This window comes from Caretta caretta, chromosome 2 (assembly GCF_965140235.1).
Source record: "Caretta caretta isolate rCarCar2 chromosome 2, rCarCar1.hap1, whole genome shotgun sequence".
Lineage (NCBI taxonomy): Eukaryota > Metazoa > Chordata > Testudines > Cheloniidae > Caretta > Caretta caretta.
This window is the reverse complement of record NC_134207.1, coordinates 238,226,086-238,246,699: the sequence shown is the minus strand read 5'-3', so window position 1 is coordinate 238,246,699 and position 20,614 is coordinate 238,226,086. Positions and strand designations below refer to the sequence as shown.

The 20,614-nt window shown below is 41.5% G+C and overlaps 1 protein-coding gene across 10 annotated transcripts in view; it reads left to right on the top strand.

The window, feature by feature from the left end:
• MPP7 (MAGUK p55 scaffold protein 7) overlaps window positions 1-20,614 on the top strand; it is a 338,962-nt gene that overhangs the window by 108,060 nt on the left and 210,288 nt on the right. Inside the window, exon 1 of one of the 10 annotated variants that reach the window (XM_075125947.1) lies at window positions 7,153-7,219. The exons of the other annotated variants lie outside the window; for them this stretch is intronic. The gene's annotated coding sequence lies outside the window, so the exon portion shown is untranslated. Of the gene's footprint in view, window positions 1-7,152; window positions 7,220-20,614 lie in introns of those variants that run through there. 10 annotated transcript variants of the gene reach the window in all.

The following is a 20,614-nucleotide window of genomic DNA, read 5'->3' as shown; positions in this document are numbered from 1 at the left end:
CTTTGCAGTTCTCTTTTTGCTTTCAATTAGTAGAATAAAGAATGCTTTCAAACCAACACAGTTCTTGTATTAAAAGACAACAACTGGAGGAGAGAGTCAAACAAAGAAAACGATCAACAGTGAAGTGGATAGGGGAAGGGAAGGGAAGGTCCCAGGAGGAGGAGGCGTCCTGGGATGGCTAAAGATCTGTATATGTCCAGGGATCATATCCAACCGTCTCCTTTGGAGTACAATGCAGCGGGTACTGTACTTAAGCAAGGCCAGACTGCAGAGGGATGGGTGTTGAGTGCAGTGGGTAGTGGGAGTCTTCAGTGCTGGACTATGAGGGGGAGGACTGGAATGCCGTGGGTATAGACTGGAGCCAGGAGATTGATAAGAGTGTGTTGGCGGTGTCGGGCGGGGGTTGGGGGGCTCATGGGAAAGAGTTTTGCGACAGCAGCTGCAGGGGAGGGGAGCGCAGAGCTGCTTGCTTTGAAGAGCTAGTATCCTCTGGAGTGTGTCTGCTTGGTGCTCCATAACCTTTAAGAGCTGCTCTATAGCTTCATAGAATCATAGAATATCAGGGTTGGAAGGGACCTAAGGAGGTCATCTAGTCCAACCCCCTGCTCAAAGCAGGACCAATCCCCAATTAAATCATCCCAGCCAGGGCTTTGTCAAGCCTGACCTTAAAAACTTCTAAGGAAGGAGATTCTACCACTTCCCTAGGTAACGCATTCCAGTGTTTCACCACCCTCCTAGTGAAAAAGTTTTTCGTAATATCCAACCTAAACCTCCCCCACTGCAACTTGAGACCATTACTCCTTGTCCTGTCCTCTTCTACCACTGAGAATAGTCTAGAACCATCCTCTCTGGAACCACCTCTCAGGTAGTTAAAAGCAGCTATCAGATGCCCGCTCATTCTTCTCTTCTGCAGACTAAACAATCCCAGTTCCCTCAGCCTCTCCTCATAAGTCATCTGTTTCAGACCCCTAATCATTTTTGTTGCCCTTCGCTGGACTCTCTCCAATTTATCCACATCCTTCTTGTAGTGTGGGGCCCAAAACTGGACACAGTACTCCAGATGAGGCCTCACCAATGTCGAATAGAGGGGAACGATCACATCCCTCGATCTGCTTGCTATGCCCCTGCTTATACATCCCAAAATGCCATTGGCCTTCTTGGCAACAAGGGCACACTGTTGACTCATATCCAGCTTCTTGTCCACTGTCACCCATAGGTCCTTTTCCGCAGAACTGCTGCCTAGCCATTCGGTCCCTAGTCTGTAGCTGTGCATTGGGTTCTTCTGTCCTAAGTGCAGGACTCTGCACTTGTTCTCGTTGAACCTCATCAGATTTCTTTTGGCCCAATCCTCTAATTTTTCTAGGGCCCTCTGTATCCTATCCCTACCCTCCAGCGTATCTTCCTCTCCTCCCAGTTTAGAGTCATCTGCGAACTTGCTGAGAGTGCAAACTACACCATCCTCCAGATTATTTATGAAGATATTGAACAAAACCGGCCCCAGGACCGACCCTTGGGGCACTGCACTTGATACTGGCTGCTAACTAGACATGGAGCCATAGATCACTACCCGTTGAGACTGACAATCTAGCCAACTTTCTACCCACCTTATAATGCATTTATTCAGCCCATACTTCTTTAACTTGCTGACAAGAATACTGTGGGAGACCGTGTCAAAAGCTTTGCTAAAGTCAAGAAACAGTACATCCACTGCTTTCCCTTCATCCACAGAACCAGTAATCTCATCATAGAAGGCGATTAGATTAGTCAGGCATGACCTTCCTTTGGTGAATCCATGCTGACTGTTCCTGATCACTTTCCTCTCATGCAAGTGCTTCAGAATTGATTCTTTGAGGACCTGCTCCATGATTTTTCTGGGGACTGAGGTGAGGCTGACTGGCTTCATTCTGGCATGCCGTATTCTCCTTTTGATTCCTCTTCTCGCTGTCCCGACACTCCTTCAATTCCTGTTTCTTGGGGTAGAGTGCATCATAACATTAAGCAGAAAGAACTCGTTAGTTGTTCTTGGCTGCTTTCTAATTCTGTGCAGCCATTTAGCCACCAATAACAAAGAGGGAGGCTGGGCTCCCAAGGTCATCTCTGTGAAGTTTAAATGCAACGTTTTACAGAAGCAGTATTGTTTGCAACACAGACAATGCTGATTCAGTGCTTTAAAACACAGCCAGTACTCTCACACCTGTCACTTACTGGCTGACCCCAGGCAAGCACACATGAGTCACAAGACCCCCAAAATGGTGAGTAGCCACAGGGGCAGAGTAAATCAGTCTTCCAAGACCCTGCTGTACACTGGGCATGTGGCTCTTGGGCAGAGCCAGCACTGTAGGGTGGGGCCTGATAACCATTCCTGTCCCCACAGTGTCCACAGGATGTGATTATTATGGAAGATACCTTGCTGCTGAGGGTGAGCAGGAAATCAAGGGAGGGTCTTCTCCAAGCCTGCGCCTTCTGCCCTGGCCCCTATGCGGCTCGCCTGTGTGCAGCGATAGTGTGTCTCTCCCCGCCCCACCCCCCAGTAGCACAGTGGCATGGCAGAGTTACCGTTCATGGGGCAAGAAATAAAGCAGCTCTGCGGCAGTGGATTGCCCAGTATCTCCATGAGAGTTTCCTGGACATCTCTGAGGCAGATTGCCATGAAGTGAGGGAGTCAATCAACAGCCTGTTCCGCTGCTCAGACTAGGCATGCGGTGGGAGACAAGCCTGCTTTCTGCAACCCTCCTGCCCTCAACCACTTGTTTCAGTGATTCCCAAAATCAGATCCACTTACTAGGGGCCACCGAAGTATCCACAGTCGTCTTCACAATGGAGGTGCGGTCGCTGCCGAGTATCACGTCCCGTTCTTTGTAGAACCGTCAGCTCGTGGGCTCAGCACTGGAGTGGCGGTTTGCCTCCCACGCCTTGTGCTAGGCGTTCTGCAGCTCCTTCACTTTGACCCTGCACTGCAATGAGTCCCAGTCATGGCCCCTTTCTGTCATGCATTGTGAAATCTGTCAGTAGGTGGTATAATTCCTACGGCTGGAGCACAGCTGGGACACACAGCCTCCTCTCCCCAAATGCTGATGAGGTCCAGCAGCTCAGCATTGCTCCAAGTAGGGGATCACCTGGTGCATGGAGCAGGCATGACCAACTGGAAAGATGTGCTGAGACCACTGCATGCATCACCAAGCAAACAGGAAGGGGACTTTCAAAATTCCAAAGGAATTTACGGGGTGGGGCTGAAGGTTGGTCACCTCAGGGCAAGGCAGTAGAGTTCAAACCGATGACCAGAGAGGTGAGAACAAGCATTGTGGGACACCTCTTGAAGGCCAATCGCAGAGCTGTAATTGACCACGGTGTCTACACTGCCATCGCAGCGCTGTAGCCCCGGCGCAGAAAGCTCTATGCCTCTCGTTGGGGTGTTTTTTTTTTTTTTTTAAAGCGCTACAGCTGTGTAGTTTCTGCATATTAAATGGCTTGGGAGTGTGTATATCTCTGGAGTTACAGAGTAGAAAGCTGCTTTAGTGCGCAGAAACTTGCCAGTGTAGACAGGGCCTTAGTTAGCACATTATCTTTGTCATGTCACCTTGTCCTTCCTTCAATTGCTTCCCTGCTCACTTATTATCCTTTTGTTATCCTTTTGGTATGTCTGGAATTATCTTTGTAAGCTCTTCACAACATGGATCGTAACTCTGTAAACTGTTTTGCAAAACACCCGGGAAAGTTTCTGTTGAAAAATATGAGGTATTATATAAATAAATAAATATGAGGTATTATATAAAATATGAGAGAGTAGAGTAAGCAATGCTTGTTACAGCTTCTTCATGAATTTGGTTTTATGAAAGACACACCAAATAGTAATTTCAGTCCCTGCCAACTTGATCAGAATTTGAATTGGTGACATAGAGGTGAAAGATCCAGTCTCTTTACCAGTCCCAGATCACCAAGTCTTCCCATATTTTCCATCTTACTTTCAGCTTTCTTGGAAGACATTATTATAGTATTCTTAAGTTACACATTTTTAACAAAATAAATGCTTCTAGAGAGACACTCAGAAATGACAATTGTAATTCAGTGTTGTCTTAAAAACTGAACTTCAGTGTATTCCTGGTGATCCATTTTATTATAAACCTTATTGTTGGATTGAGAAAATTTTTGTTTTAAATGAAGATTAAAGTTAAACTTTGCTCCAGCACTACATAACCTTACAGCTGCCTGAGAATCTCAAGATTTTCTTTGTTTAAACCTTACTTTCTTTGAATTAAAGGAGGAGTATATGATCATTAATTTTACTTTTTGCTTCTTGTTCCTTAGTGCATAACTTTTGAAAGGTTTCAGAGTGGTAGCCGTGTTAGTCTGTATCAGCAAAAACAATGATGAGTCCTTGTGGCACGTTAGAGACTTCATGTATTTTCCGCTCCATGCATCTGATGATAAATTTGTTAGTCTCTAACGTGCCACAAGACTCCTCCTTGTTTTAACTTTTGAAAGGGTTGTTTTAATTTTTGAAAGTCTACTTTTTCTGCAGCCTGTTTGTAAAACTGGGCAAATATCTAGATTAATTGATGTATCCCCTTGAAGACCTCTGTGTACCCCCAGGGACTACACGTATCCATGGTTGAGAACCATTGCTCTAGTGGACTGTCAGGTTAGAGGGTTACAGTGCAGTGAAGTCTTGCAACCCTTGGTCAGAGCTGCTGAGATCTACCACTAAAATTTCATATTACAATGAAGTGGTACCTGTATTTGCTAGCATGAAGCTGTTAATCGTGCTGTATGTTTATCATGAAATACCCAGAGGATATTTCTGCCAACATTTTCAGGTGTGAAATACTACCAACATTTTCAGGTGTGAAAGTTGCTAGAGGCTCCACAGCAAATATAACATGCAACTACCTCTAGCTACACCATAGTTCAGGTTACAACACCAGTTTCCTAAGTTTCCAGACCACTTGAAGTAAAATCGGTCTGAAAATTGATGCCAGTTGAGACAAAACTCTTATTGGCTTCAATGGGGCCAGGCTGTCATCGTTGATTCTGGAATGATCTCTGTCTCCAGCAGTCAGAGGCATTAAATGATATGTAGGCTTGCGTTAATATGAAAGATGTAGGAAGCTAAGATAAACCTGGCTAGCAGTAATTGTTATCAGATTTAATCCTTAAAAATTAACCTTAGTGTGATGTAAAAACTGCACCTGAACCTTGGTTACTTTATTAGCAACATCTTCATGTTGGTTAGTAATTTCATACCACTCTGAACAAATTTTCAAAACTTCTCTAAGCGAGTTAATCCTATTAAAAACATCTGTGATAGATTCAATCAGCAATGTGGAATTAAAGATGTGTGCTGTTATATTTACCAATGGTAAGTGTCTTAAAACTATTAAATTACTTAGATACAATCTTACCTTTAACTTGTAACATTTGACAGCTGGAACAGTTTTTACTGTATCTTTTTGAAAGAAGCAGCAAGAAAACTTTAGTTATGCAATAGCTTCAACCAATAGCAGGGAGAGTTGTTTTTTGATCAAAAGACTTAAGAAATAGCTGTTTTTGTTAGAAAGCTATAATCATATGAACAGTTTGACAGTTTCTGGTCATGCTGGCTGTCCGTTGACTGGAGCAGACTATTATGTTGTAGTGTAAAATGTAAGAATGCCAGAACCTAGATTAGCTGCAGAGTATTGTATACATCAATTGTCAGATGAAACAGAGTAGCGCGCTGTTCCTCAGACATTCTTGTCAACTGCTGGTAATGGCCCACCTTGATTATCACTACAAAAGGTGTGTGCTCCCCCCCCCCCCCCCGCTCTCCTGCTGGTAATAGCTCAACTTAAGTGAAAAGAAAAGGAGTACTTGTGGCACCTTAGAGACTAACCAATTTATTTGAGCATGAGCTTTCGTGAGCTCACGAAAGCTCATGCTCAAATAAATTGGTTAGTCTTTAAGGTGCCACAAGTACTCCTTTTCTTTTTGCGAATGCAGACTAACACAGCTGTTACTCTGAAACCTGTCACCTTAAGTGATCACTCTCGTTACAGTGTGAATGGTAACACCAACTATTTCATGTTCTCTGTGTATATAAATCTCCCCACTGTATTTTCCACTGAATGCATCCGATGAAGTGAGCTGTAGCTCACGAAAGCTTTTGCTCAAATAAATTTGTTAGCCTCTAAGGTGCCACAAGTCCTCCTTTTCTTTTTGTCTGAGGAACGGTGCTGTGGCTTCTCAGCCCAGCTTCAGGTCAAGGACTTGGTGTTTTACTGTTAGTCCTAAAACTGTTAAACTAAGTGACATTTAGTACTAATAGTCACTGAAAGCCTGCCATGCTAATTTCCAGTTGCTCGACATAGAACAGCTACAAATATTCAAATATTCTTTTGCTCTTTTGTGAAACCTGTGTAAAGGGAATTTAATGTACTCTGGATTTCAATACTAAAAATATGTGAAATGTTTGCCACTCATTCAAATCACTGTTGTATTTTGCCTAAACATATCCTTGAGACATTGTCTAATTGACTATTTTGAAATGTGGATATATTTTCTTACTGATTTAAACACACAACTTTTGCTTGTGCTAAGTGGTATACTCATTAGGTGAGACATTTTTTCCTTCAGTATACTAAGTGATATATCCAGCTTCACAGTAAGTTTTTAATGCCTAAAATACAATTTACATCAACGTCTTTTTGACTGATGCATGAAATCCTACTGATCGCAGAGCCTTTTGATGCACTGTGGAACATAGTATGAAAACTGAGGTTCATGGTAATCAAATCAAGTTTTCCAGTAGCTTTGGGCTCAGTTCAGTAATAAATAGCCTTGACCCCTGCTGTTGGAAGGCTTCATTCAATCCTTAAAGGGAAACTGTTGTTCCTCTTTTGCAACTGTAAAATGCCACATTAGGTATTCCATACCACTCCTCCCCTGTGCCAGTTCCCTCACTCCCTCTTGCAAATGCTGTGAATTTAGAGTTAGTGCATTAAGCATGCTCAGTGAGTCTCTCTCCCAGACAACCTAATGCTGGAGTGAATGTTTTTTTACTATATGCCAGATACCTCTTTGGTGTTGATGAGGACTTAGATGCAAATATTTGGTGAATGAGTCATCACAGCGGATGTCTATACAAGTGGCCAGTCAATTAGTTAAGAGGATTCTGGATGCCACAGTATGCAAACTTCCTTTGCGGGCTTGGGGTGGGGGTAAAGCGACTGGCATTTTTGAAAAGGTAAACATGGGCTCTTTGCATGAGAGTTTCCACTGTGTTAGTTTGTGCTCCCTAGGTCACATTAAGTCGGTACTATCATTATTTTGTTACTATTGCAGTTTTGCATAGTGTGAATGATGTGATAGGAGTATTTTAAAGTGGTAGTTCACATAGACTTGATTAATTTTCAGAATATGATGCCTGCTGATATTATGTCTAGCAACTATGTTTGATCTTCTTAGTTTATTTTAAAACCGCATTGGTGATCAGCTCAAAATAGGCATAGGGACTCTGCAGCATTTTGTCCTCCACTATATGAATGCAAATGGAAATCAACTATTCAGCTCAACTCAGTATTAGGATGACTAGATGCTGTAAAATTGGGACGACAGTCCCAGTATTCAGGGCTTCTTTTTATATAGGTGCCTATTACCCCCCCACCACTGTACCGATTTTTTACACTTTCTATCTGGTTACCTTACTCAAATGAACTGGTAAATCTGAAATACACATGTTAAGACCAGTAACTGTTTCGGACTGCAAAATATTTACCTCCTGTAGTCAAAGTGGGTTTTAGCCCACAAAAGCTTATGCCCAAATAAATGTGTTAGTCTCTAAAGTGCCACAAGGACTTCTCATTGTTTTTACTAAAACTAAAAGCTTTCATTTTACAAGAAAGAGAACTTAATTTAACCCCCCCCCCCTTTTTTTTAATCTGGAGAACTCCTATTCAACATTTTCTATCATAACATTATTTTCAGATCGGTTCTCAAATTAGTGTAATTCAAAGTAATGAAAGATAGCTACAAACTTTGTTTAAAAAAATTCTGCATGTTGGTTTTTACTGGCCTGAGTAGGTTTGCAGTCTTGCCCTTTGAAATCATTTATGACAAAATTGCTATTCATTATTAATCAGAAAACAGCAAAATGAGACTTAAATAAAATCAATATTAACATTGGAATTCTGTTTACGATATACCACTCATAAGGATATCAAAATATGACTATTTCTTAAAACTAAAAATCCAGTAGCCCGTTTTTTTTTTTTTTTCCAAATATGCTGATCACCCTCAGCAGTCATAGACTTCATTGAGAATTGTGACTGTGTTCGGTTCCTCTGAAAATCAGGCTGGTAGTGAATTTACGGAAAACAAAATGTGTAGTTGTTTTAAAAAGTCACTTTTAAATCTAGAAACGAGTTAATCACTGTGGCCCTGATCCTGCACATTGGTGAACTTTATGTACTGTGAGTAGTCCAACGCATATCAGTGGGACTGCCCACAATGCATAAAATTAAACGTGTGCAAGTCTTTGCATAATTGAGGCCTGAAAGATTAGTCTGTCTTAATGCATGTGCATACTGTATACACTGTATTTTTTTACTGCATAGATATATGTATAGATGCACTAATCTTAAATACCATCTTCGCAAATATTTTTTTCAGATAGTCAATGTTAGTAACTTTGACTACCATACAGTAGCAAATGATGTCAACATCATAAGCAACAAAAGCACAAATTCTGTTTCATTTTGGGTCACTAAAATGTTGTCTGATGCTTTGTAGAACTGTAAAAGTATACTTTAAGTGTGAAAAAGTAAACTTGTTATAAATGGCAGCAAACAGTGCTGATTATTTTACCTTTGGCAAAGTGGAAAAATTTAAAGGTTGATGTGTCCCAGTTTATTAATACAATAAAATTTTACAGTGTTGTTCTGGGCTTAGATATGTTCTTTAGAGAGAAAAGTTTCAGGACCTAAGTATTACCCCTTAGTTACAGTAAAAAGCTTGGTTTTAAGCGTGGCATTATTATACACCATACTAATTCAGAAAACTAATTAACAAATGAAAGTAAATGCTCATCCAGTCGTCTCAGCTTTTTGAAGTTTTTTCTTATGCTACTCCTAACAAAGTTAATGTTTTCTTGTAATGTGTAAGAGTGATGGAACGCAGAGACCATATTTTTTTATCATTTAGTACTGGTTTATAGCTTCCACAGGCTTGTCCTAATAATGAAGCTATGAAGGATATGACAAGAATGGTGATATTAAATTTCTCTAGACTAACAGTAAATTTTTCCATTCTGATGTCAAGAATGTTGAGCATCTGGAATCTGCAATATGAGTGGTTCACTATGGGAACACTTTCATCAATTATTTAGCCATTTATTCTTCTCCTAGGAACTAGTGGTCTTCTACAGAATATAATACTTTATAGGAAACAAGTTGTAGAATTGGAAAAGAGTTTTGTGTCCTGTTGCTTCTGATTTAAAAGCTTTCCATTATTTTTGAGATTTAAATTGTATTAGATCTGCAATTTAATTTGTATTTAATTTACATTTTTTAAATAAAACTTGCAAGTATGATACATTGTTCTCCTGATTCAGTAAGGCAAAATTATATTAATTAGGTTTAGAAAAAACAGACAGGTACAGATGTGAGTCCATAAAAAAGTATATAGAATTTTCTCTGCTAGCTGTTTAACGAAGGACGATGTTAGAGGGCTTATTCCTTCACCCACTTACTTCCCTGGTCCTTCTCACATGAACAGAGAGCAACAATACCCAAAGTCCAAAGGTACAAACAATTTGATGTTTATTGGGGTGAACTTCCAGCAAGCATGATTCCAGTTTCCTTCCTTAGTATCCTCCTTCCCAGCTCTGACACCACAGAGCCTTACACCTGTGTCCCTGTTCCCATTCCTACCCTTAGCCAAACATGATTCCAACTTCCTTACTCCCATTCCCATTTCCCCCTTTAGCAAAACATGATTCCAATTTTCTTACCCCCATTCCCTGTTCCCATCTCCCCCTTTAGCAAAACATGATTCCAATTTTCTTATCCCCATTCCCTGTTCCCATCTCACACATCCACATGCCCACCCCCACCCACACCCAGTCACTTCCTCATTGACTACAGATTATATAGTAAAACTTGAGTTCTGCTTAACTATACCTTAACCAATCATTTTCATGAAATTTAACTAACCAATCCTAACATATTGTAACATGATTATGTAACCAATTATATCCCACCGCCTTAATTAGTTTACACCCAGCAAAATTAATTATACAGCAGACAGGAACAATCACAGAACCAGACAGAGATTATACAGACAAACAACAGCAAAGTGGGAACTATAATGACAAGACAATACAGAAGTGAGGATTTCACATCCCAGCTATTGATAAGTGAGTTCTTGCCGGACAGGATGCTATCAGACTAAGTTTCCTTTTACATTTTCTAGGCACTTCCTTTCTCTGGAGGTAATAGGAACTATCAGGACAGGATTGTATTCCTAACAGCCGAATAGCACCTTATTTCAGTGTGACTAGTTTGGAATGTGAGGATGTGACTGTTTGCTTCCCAGCTTATGGCTGCCTCTGCTGCTTATCCAGAGGCCTTAGCCTAAGAACAGGGCCTCAGACTGTCACAGTAAGAGAAGGCCCTTACACCAGCAGACAGTGATTTTGATTCTTTCTTTTATACCTCTATCACTAGCCAAGTGATAAGAATACACCTAAATTCTTAGAGTATAGGCCTTTACAGACAGGCCTGAATATCTGTATCCTAACAGACGACACCAGTGGTTCTCAACCAGGGGTACTCAGAGGTCTTCCATGGGATACGTCAACTCATCTAGATATTTGTCTAGTTTTACAACAGGCTACATAAAAAGCACTAGCAAAGTCAGTACAAACTAAAATTTCATACATACAATGACTTGTTTATACTACGCTATATACAATACACTGAAATGTAAGTACAATATTTATATTCCAATTGATTTATTTTATGATTATATGGTAAAAATGAGAATGTAAACAATTTTTAGTAATAGAGTGCTGTGACACTTCTGTATTTTTATGTCTGATTTTGTAAGCAAGTAGTTTTTAAATGAAGTGAAACTTGGGGGTACGCAAGACAAATGAGACTCCTGAAAGAGGTACAGTAGTCTGGAAAGGTTGAGAAACATTGGACTACACAGAACTTTGAAATACAGCTTAGATTTTCCCTTGAAATGATTTCCTTTGTCCCAGTGACAGATAGCTGTGGTCCCTACTCTGCCGACATTTTCCTTTATTTCACAATTAGTGAAAAGATTGCAGGGATAGGTCCTTTAAAGGTGTGCCAGGTTGATTTAAATCTTGGTTTTAGGTAATGTAAATTTTATACTGCCATAGGCAAAATTATTGTATGCAGTGTAGTTGTAGCCATGTTGGTCCCAGGATATTGGAAAGACAAGGTGGGTGAGGTAATACCTTTTATTGGACCAGCTTCTGTGGGTGAGAGAGACAAGCTTTAAGGCATACACAGAGCTCTTCTTTAGGTCCTGAAACTTTTCTCTCTCACCCGCAGAAGTTGGTCCAGTAAAAGATATTACCTCAACCACAATGTCTAATAGGCAAAATTATGCAATAATTTGGTTTTATTCCCTCAAACGTTCTTTTTGTCAGCTGAATTGAACTTCATGTCATTGTCTCTGCAGAATCCAAAGTCCTGATGCAATTCATCATTACCTTTAAAGTCCTTAGTTCTTGAATTAATAAAAGCCTAATGAAAATATATTGTAAATATTTTTCTACAAGAACAGTACAAAACTATCTACAACACTTTTTCTCTTCATTCAGTCTTTCCAGGGTACAGGCATTGTTCAGTTTATGTATAATATTAGGTAGCTTTGTTAACCAGATACGACAAAAATCAGTAATGCGCATACTAGTATGTAGCATCAGGAGCCCATCGTTATTGAAGTTGACATCTGTTGTTGCCTTTGGATTACTGCTATTTCATTTTGTTATGTAGCTTTACATTTCTTTAACTTTGAACACAGTTCTTTCCCCCAAGCCTTTGAAAAGGCAGTGCTGGGCTAAGGGCAGGAATTGGGGTATTATGATTTGAGATTGGTGGCTAGAGTAATGGAAAAGTCTTTTCCTTTGCATGTTTGCAAAGTTGTCGTGTGTGTGTGTGTGTGTGTGTGTGTGTGTGTGTAAATTGGCTGGTATTTTTAAAATGTCAGTCACCTTGAGCCTTTCGGGAGGTGGTTTGTTTTCTAGAAATCTATATGAATTTATGTATTATATGTAATCTGTGTACTGCATTGTGCCTTGGACTGTGAAAATATTTTGATTCTGGGAAATTGCTACAAGTACTTTTTTCCCCCTTGTTTCAAAATAGAAGCTGGCTTAGCCTGTAAATTTCTGTTTGTTCTTCTTCCTTTTCCTAACTAACTAAATTTTGTTTAACTTGATGGGCACCTGACCAGAACAATTGAAGGGTAGAAAAAGAAACCATTCTCTGCAGAGCTACTTACAGTGTTACCAACCCCAAACACTTAAAAATCATTAGTCAAGCCCTCCAAAATCTTCTTTTTTTTTTTTTCAAGAAGGGTTTTTAATTTTTTTAACCATCTGGCTTTTGAACATTTAGGGTAAGCTCAGGTCACGTTTTCCAGTTTTCTCCACGACCGTGAGGTTAGAAACTCTAATTCAAAAAGTAAGCTGAAATTCTCATGTTCACATATTTCTAGGAGTTGGGGTTTAAAGAGGAGCATCACGTTAATTGAGGCTGGCTCTAAAATTGTGAGACTGGACAGCACTGCACTTAGGATAAAAATGCTTAGAATTTAGTTAAAGTGGTATGGTTCCGCCTTTTATACTCAGTGTCCTGTGAAGAGTTATGACTCCAAAAGCCATTGCTTTGTTGTGAAAAGTTGTCCTCGTGGAAGTAAGGGAGGTGAAGGGCAAGAGCATACACCTGACCTTATCTATGGACAGGTCTACACTAGAATCGCTACATCGGTGCAGCTGCAGCGTGTCTGGTGAAAATGCTTTCTGCTGCCAGGAGAGTGCTTTCTCGTTGGCATAATTACTCCACCTCTGCGACAGGCAGAAGCTATGTTGGTGAGAGAGAGTTTCCTGCCGATATGGTGCTGGTGTGGACAGCGCTTAGGTCACTGTTACTTGCATTGCCCAGAGGGTTGTCTTTTTCATACCTCTGAGTGATGTAAGTTACATCAACTTAAGTGGTAATGTAGAGCCGCCTACCAAGTTCTTCTTCAAGGAGTGTCCTTGTGGGTGCTCTACTTCAGGTGAACCTGCATCCCTGCGCCTGTGACTGGAAAATTTCAGTAGCAGTGCCTAGTTGGATTGTACATGTGCTGTCCCTGTCTCGCACCTCCTTGCACACCTCATAGCGCTGTGTGACCCGCCTCCCCCCTTAGTTCCTTCTCTACCGCCCTTGGCTTGAGACAGAGCAATCGGCAGTGACTCTAAGTTTACCTTTGGTTTAAGAATTAGTTTAGATTAGTAGCTTTTAGAACTCAGTTTAACTAGTTGCTAATTTAGCTGCCTTTTAATATTCCTCATTTATTTTTTATTAAAAAAAAATTTTAGTAGATTAATTATCATTTCTTATTATACCCTTTAGTATAGTGTAGATACCTTCCCCCAACGGGAGAAACCCTACTAAGGGACATGCCTGGATTCTCGAGTTTTAAATGCTGCCTAGCTTGCCGAGACTCAATCCTGGTTTCTGACAGACACTCGCAGTGTGTCTGCTGTCTTGGCAAGACACACATGCTGCAAAAGTGCTCCCACTGCCATAATCTTAAGACCGGTGGAGAAGTTTCTGCACCCAGCATCCGATCCAGGATCACAGACCCCTCCTGGACACCAGTCTCCAGTGGCAGCATCTGAAAGACATTCCCCACCGCCATCTCAGAGACCCCTCAGATGCTACTGGTACCAACTACACTGGGGCCGACTACGTCTGAGGCGGCGGGATCCACAGGTGCCAAAGGTACCATGCAAGCCAAAGACCCTAAGTGGGCAGGCTCAGAGAGAAGCAGCAAAGGGAAACTTGCCATCCCTTCCTTGGTACTGCTGGAGCCATTCAAACATGTGGGACCAAGCATTGTTGGAGTCCACGGCATCACCTTCTACCACCATGGAACATAGGATGACCAGACAGCAAGTGTGAAAAATCGGGACGGGGGTGGGGGTAATAGGAGCCTATATAAGAAAAAGCCCTAAATGTCGGGACTGTCCCTATAAAATCAGGGCATCTGGTAATCCTACTCATAGCGCACAGTCCTTGGTACCAACAACTGCCAATTTCATCGGCACCACCAACAAAACCCTCCTTGGTACCAAGATGCAATCAGTACCACAGAAATTTCTGTGGCACAAAGACCTTCTAGTCTTTTCAGCACCGGAATCTCTCCTCCTTGGTACCAGTGTTACTCCAGCATGCTCATTATCTTACCAACCTACACCACTATGTAGATCAGCTTCTCCTTTCTCCAGTGTTGAGGAGGATGATTAGGAAGGAGAGATCTACTTTTTATTTCACTCCTTGCCCATTCAGACAGTCATCAGACCAGGTCCACTAAAACAACGTGAACACCACTCCAGACCTGAAACACATGGGTGGTACACACACATCCATGGATGCTGTCAGCAATGCCATTCCCACATCAGTGGCCCTACTGGGACCCATGGGTGGCATACCGTCAACACTATATTAAACTTCTTAGTATCCCCAGGGACAGGACAAGACATTCCCCACCACACTCGGTACCCGGGCCCTCTGAAGCCACGGAAGAGCCACTCAAAGGACTGAAAGAGACTTCTGATCAGGAAGTCACCCTAGCTGCCAATTTTTCAACCTCCTCTCTGGACAAAGCCATCATACTCCCACTACCCATGACAGGTGGTGATTTTAAACCGTTCCCAGAGCTGTTTAAGAGGATTGCAGACTCACTAGAGATACCACTGGAAGATGTTGCAGAGTCCCAACATAAGTTGTTAGACATCCTACAAACATCAACTTCATCCAAGATTGCTCTCCCAGTAAATGAGAAGCCAAGATTATCTGGTTGACCCCAGCAACAGTTCCGCTCACTTGTAAAAGAGCGGACAAAAAACATTATGTCCTTTCCAAGGGAATGGAATTTCTGTTTTCACATCCCACACCCACACATCCCAAACTCTGGTGGTAGAGGCTGTGCATGAATGGGGCAGACAACATCATTCTAGATCCACTCCATATGATAGGGACTGGAAACTATTAGACCTCTTCGGGTGCAAGGCCTGCTCATCAGCGACCTTACAGTTCAGGATTTTCAATTATGAGGCACTAATGGCCAAATATAACCACTCCAAGTATTCAAAGATGTCTAAATGTATTGATCATCTCCCTGAGGACAAAAAAGAGCAATTTAAAGCAATCATCTTGGAGGGTCACCTTCTAGCTTAAACAGTCTTACAAGCCTGACTGGACACAACGGCACGCCCATGGCCATAGTCATACGCCAAGCTTCCTGGCTCCACTTCTCTGGGTTTCCCAAAGAGGTACAATCCAACGTTGAGGATCTCCCATTCGAGGGACTGTAGCTGTTCGCAGCTAAGGCCATGTGTACACTTACAGTGCTATGGTGGCACAGCTGTACCAGTATAGCTGCGTCCTGCAGCGCGTGTGCTGAAGGTGCTCTATGCCGATGGGAGAGAGCTCTCCCGTTGGCATAAAAAACCACTACCCCTCTGAGCAGCATAAGCTATGTCAGTGGGAGAAGCTCTAGTGCCGAAGTAGCACTGTGCATACTAGCACGTATGTCGCTCGGGGGGTGAAATATTCACTCCCCCGGGAGACATACGTTTTGTCGACAAAGACGGTAGTGTAGGCAAAGCCTAAGACAGATGTTGCTCCACACACTAAAAGACTCAAGGTTGGCTCTTCGATCCCTTGGCATCTACGCACCTACACAAAGAAGCAGAAGAAATACTACTCTGCGCAAAGAACAAGATCTGTGGCATACACACAACCACAGAGGCAATATGACTGAGACCCCTCCCATTCAGTTATCAACGTCCCAGCAACCCCCTTCTAAGCAAAAGTTTTGAGGGTTTGATTGGGGCCCCGAGATGCCTTACAAATTCTCAAGTGCTGGAACCATCCACAACCATACATCCTTTTGGAGACCATCTGTCTCCATTCCACCCAGCATTGCAGACCATCACGTCAGACAGATGTGTACTAAAAATTATCAAGACTGGCTATTCAGTCCAATTTACCTCCATCCCCTCACCAACTCTCCCTCCCCGACCCTCTTCAGGGACCCTTCTCACAAGCACCTACTGCGACAGGAAGTAAACCATCTCCTGCACCTGGGTTCTGTGAAGCCAGTACAAACACAACACAGAGGGAAGGGCTTCTACTCCCATTATTTCTTAACCCAGGCAAAAAACAGAGGATGGGGGCCCATTCCCAACTGAAGGAAACTCAACAAATTCGTGAAAACTCAGTGATTCAGTATGGTCATGCTAGCAACGATAATTCCAGCACTATAACAAGGGGACTTGTTCTCAGCCCTCGCCTTCCAGTATGCGTATTTTCATATTGCAATACATCCTTCACACAGGAGCTTCTTCAGATTTGTTCTGGGTCAAAATCGTTGCCAATACAAAATACTTCCTTTTGGCCTGTCTGTGGCTCCACGGTGTTCTCCAAAGTTCTCTCGGTGGTGGCAGCTCACCTCCACAGACAAGGGATCATAATATTCTCCTATCTGGATGTTTGCTTCCTAAAGAGAAAAGTAAGAGAAAATGGGAAAAGGCCTTAGGAACTACCCAAAAGACAATAGCTCTCTTCACAGAGCTGGGCCTACAAATAGATGAGCAAAAATCAACGTTCATGCTTGTACAGAGACTAAAATTCATTGTGGCTTAGCTTGATTTGCTGAAGGCCACAGTCTCTCTGCCACCACACAGATTTGTCACTCTAGTCAGTCTGATCACTACAAAACAAACAAGCCCACATTCATTGTTCAAGACCTGCCTCCATCTATTAGGCCATATGCCAACAACAATATTTATTGTGAAGCATGCCAGGTTACACATGCTCTACCTTCAAGGCTGGCTCAGGACAGTATATATTCCACAGACACAGTGTAAACAAGTGCCTTACAAAGTCAAAGTAAAAAAAACTGCACTGTTGGGCTTGACCACACAAGGTTTGCATAGGAGTCACCCTTGCACAGACTCCTCTATCAATGATACTCTCAACAGGTGCTTCTCTGCTAGGTTGGGGGCACGCTTGCACAAACACACAATCCAGGGCAGGTGGCCCCCTCCAGAATCAATATTGCACATAAAGCTACTGGAACTATGAGCAGTCTGCTGTGCGTGCTCACACTTCCTGCCCATGATCAGGGGCAAGACCATAAAGGTTTTGACGAACAACATTGCTCGTATGTTTTATATAAACCGACAAGCAAGGCATGGTCATGCTCCCTATGCACAGAATCGATGTGATTATGAAACTGGTGCATCCGCCACAGCATCGATATCTTAGCCTCCTATTTACCAGAATGCCAAAACACCACTTTGGATGCTTTCAGCTGAAAATTTTCTCAGGACCACAAGTAGAAAGTAAACACCCGGGTACTACAGAGTATATTAAAATGCTGGGGGTACCCAACTATAGCCCTCTTTGTGACAACCCAGAATGCCAAGTGCTCTAGAGCAGAATTGGGACTCCAGTCCCTAGGTGATGCTCAAATGGGATGCACCTTTACTGTGTGTGTTTCCCTCTCCTCGTTCCAGATGCGCTGATGACGGGTTCTACTCAATAACAATCCAAAGCAGTGCAGACCGACGCACGTTTATTTTCATCATCTGAGTCAGATGCCACCAGCAGAAGGTTGATTTTCTTTTTTGGTGGTTCGGGTTCTGTAGCTTCTGTATCGGAGTGTTGCTTTTTTAAGACTTCTGAAAGCATGCTCTACACCTTGCCCCCTCTCAGATTTTGGATGGCACTTAAACCTTGGGTTGAGTGCTGTAGCTGCTATTAAAAATCTCACATTGACACCTTCTTTGAGTTTTGTCAAATCTGCATGAAAGTGTTCTTAAAACGAACATGTGCTGGGTCATCACCCGAAACTGCTATAACATGACAGAATCCAGGTAAAACAGAGCAGGAGACATACAATTCTCCCCCAAGGAGTTCAGTCACAAATTTAATTAACACATTATTTTTTTTATTGGGCTGTCATAAATATAAAGGGAAGGGAAACCACCTTTCTGTATACAGTGCTATAAAATCCTTCCTGGCCAGAGGCAAAACTCTTTCACCTGTAAAGGGTTAAGAAGCTAGGGCAACCTCGCTGGCACCTGACCAAAATGACGACTGAGGAGACCAGATACTTTCAAAGCTGGAGGGGGGGCGGGGAACAAAGGATTTGTCTGTCTGTGTGATGCTTTTGCCGGTAACAGATCAGGAATGCAACCTTACAGCTTCTGTAAAGTTAGTAAGTAATCCAGCTAGAAATGTATTAGATTTCCTTTTGTTTAATGGCTGGTAAAATAAGCTATGCTGGATGGAATGCATATTCCTGTTTTTGTGTTTTTTGTAACTTAAGGTTTTGCCTAGAGGGATTCTCTATGTTTTGAATCTGATTACTCTGTAAGGTATTTACTATCCTGATTTTACAGAGGTGATTCTTTTACCTTTTCTTTAATTAAAATTCTTCTTTTAAGAACCTGATTGCTTTTTCATTGTTCTTAAGATCTAAGGGTTTGGGTCTGTGTTCACCTGTACAAATTGGTGAGGATTCTTATTAAGCCTTCCCCAGGAAAGGGGGTGTAGGACTTGGGGGGGATATTTTCGGGGAAGATGTCTCCAAGTGGCTCTTTCCCTGTTCTTTGTTTAAGATGCTTGGTGGTGGCAGCATAAGGACAAGGCAAAGTTTGTACCTTTAACCTAAGCTGGTAAGAATAAGGGCTTAGGGGGTCTTTCATGCGGGTCCCCACATCTGTACCCTAGAGTTCAGAGTGGGGAAGGAACCTTGACATGAGTGTAATCAGCATGGAAGCATGGAATGGTGGCCAAAGCATGAAGGGGCATACAAATGTTTAGCATATCTGGCACATAAATACCTTGCAACATTGGCTACAAAATTGCCATGCAAACGCCTGTTCTCACTTTCAGGTGACATTGTAAATAAGAAGCAGGCAGCAGTATCTCTCATAAACGTAAACAAACTTGTTTGTCTTAGTGATTGGCTGAACAGGAAGGAGGACTGAGTGGGCTTGTAGGCTCTAAAGTTTTAAATTGCTTTGTTTTTGAGGGCAGTAATGTAACAAACTACATCTGTAAGTTACACTTTCACAACAGAGATTGCACTATGGAACTTTTATGATGTGAATTGAAAAATACTATTTCTTTTGTTCATTTTTACAATGCACATATTTGTAATAAAAATATAAAGTGAGCACTGTACATTTTGTATTCTGTGTTGTAATAGAAATCAATATATTTGAAAATATAGAAAAATATCCAAAAATATTTACTAAATTTCAATTGGTATTATATTGTTTAACAATGCGATTTAATCACAATTAATCTTTTTAATAGCAGTTAATTTATGGAGGTAATCGCATGAGTTAACTGCGATTAATCGATAGCCCTACTTTTTATATAAAATCTTGGGGCTTCCCTAATGTAAACAATCAAATACGATTGTGTTTTGATTGGTCTGTGTTTTCTGCCTGTTTTGCACCTAGATGTGGTACTTCATCTGTAAATAAAATACATGTTCATACTGTTTGTGTTATAGCAAGTAGCATACATGCTTATCTCTTCTAGAATGACCAGCCTTTTGAGAAAATTAGACAGTCCTTTAGTATTCCACCAAAAGTTGAGAAAGGGAAGGGTTTCACAAGCTATTTGATTATCTCTACCCTCAACCTTCGCAATCCAGTATCAATGGGACAAAAATGTGTTCTTAATAAATTGTTTTAGAATTGTCAGATGTGACAGCATCTTTAAATATTAGAAACAAATTGTTCAGTATATGTCATAACTTTTTTGCAATAATGGTCTACTAAGCATTTTAATCTGCAGATAGTGAATATGTATGGCATCCAAATTGATACAATTCAGAAATTCTAGCTAAAGCTGTAATGGTCAATCATGAAAAGATGCATTTCTTTGTATAACACATTTCTAATGTGTTGAAAAGGCCAGATACCTAAATCATGGCCCTAGTGTAGCAACAAGAAGTTCTTAAAAACAGCCCCTTCCTAATTTGCCAAGTCTGAACAATGCAGTTATGTGAACTTTTGATTATTTTTTTTAGTAGTCACTTTCCATCTATACAGTTTGTCAACTGTTGTATTCTTTACGTTGTGTCTTAATCTTGAACCCCCATTGCAATAAAAATAGTATATTAACATACCAACAAAGTGTGTTTAAAGAATGGTGTAACGTATTAATTTTGGAGAAATTCTGAGTTAAGCTTGAAATGACTTCATCACAATCTTAACTTACATATTCATAGCACTATACGACCCCCCCCCCCCGCCCACACACACAGAGATATCTCTTAAATGTGACCTGAAAAGGGATTTTTAAAACAC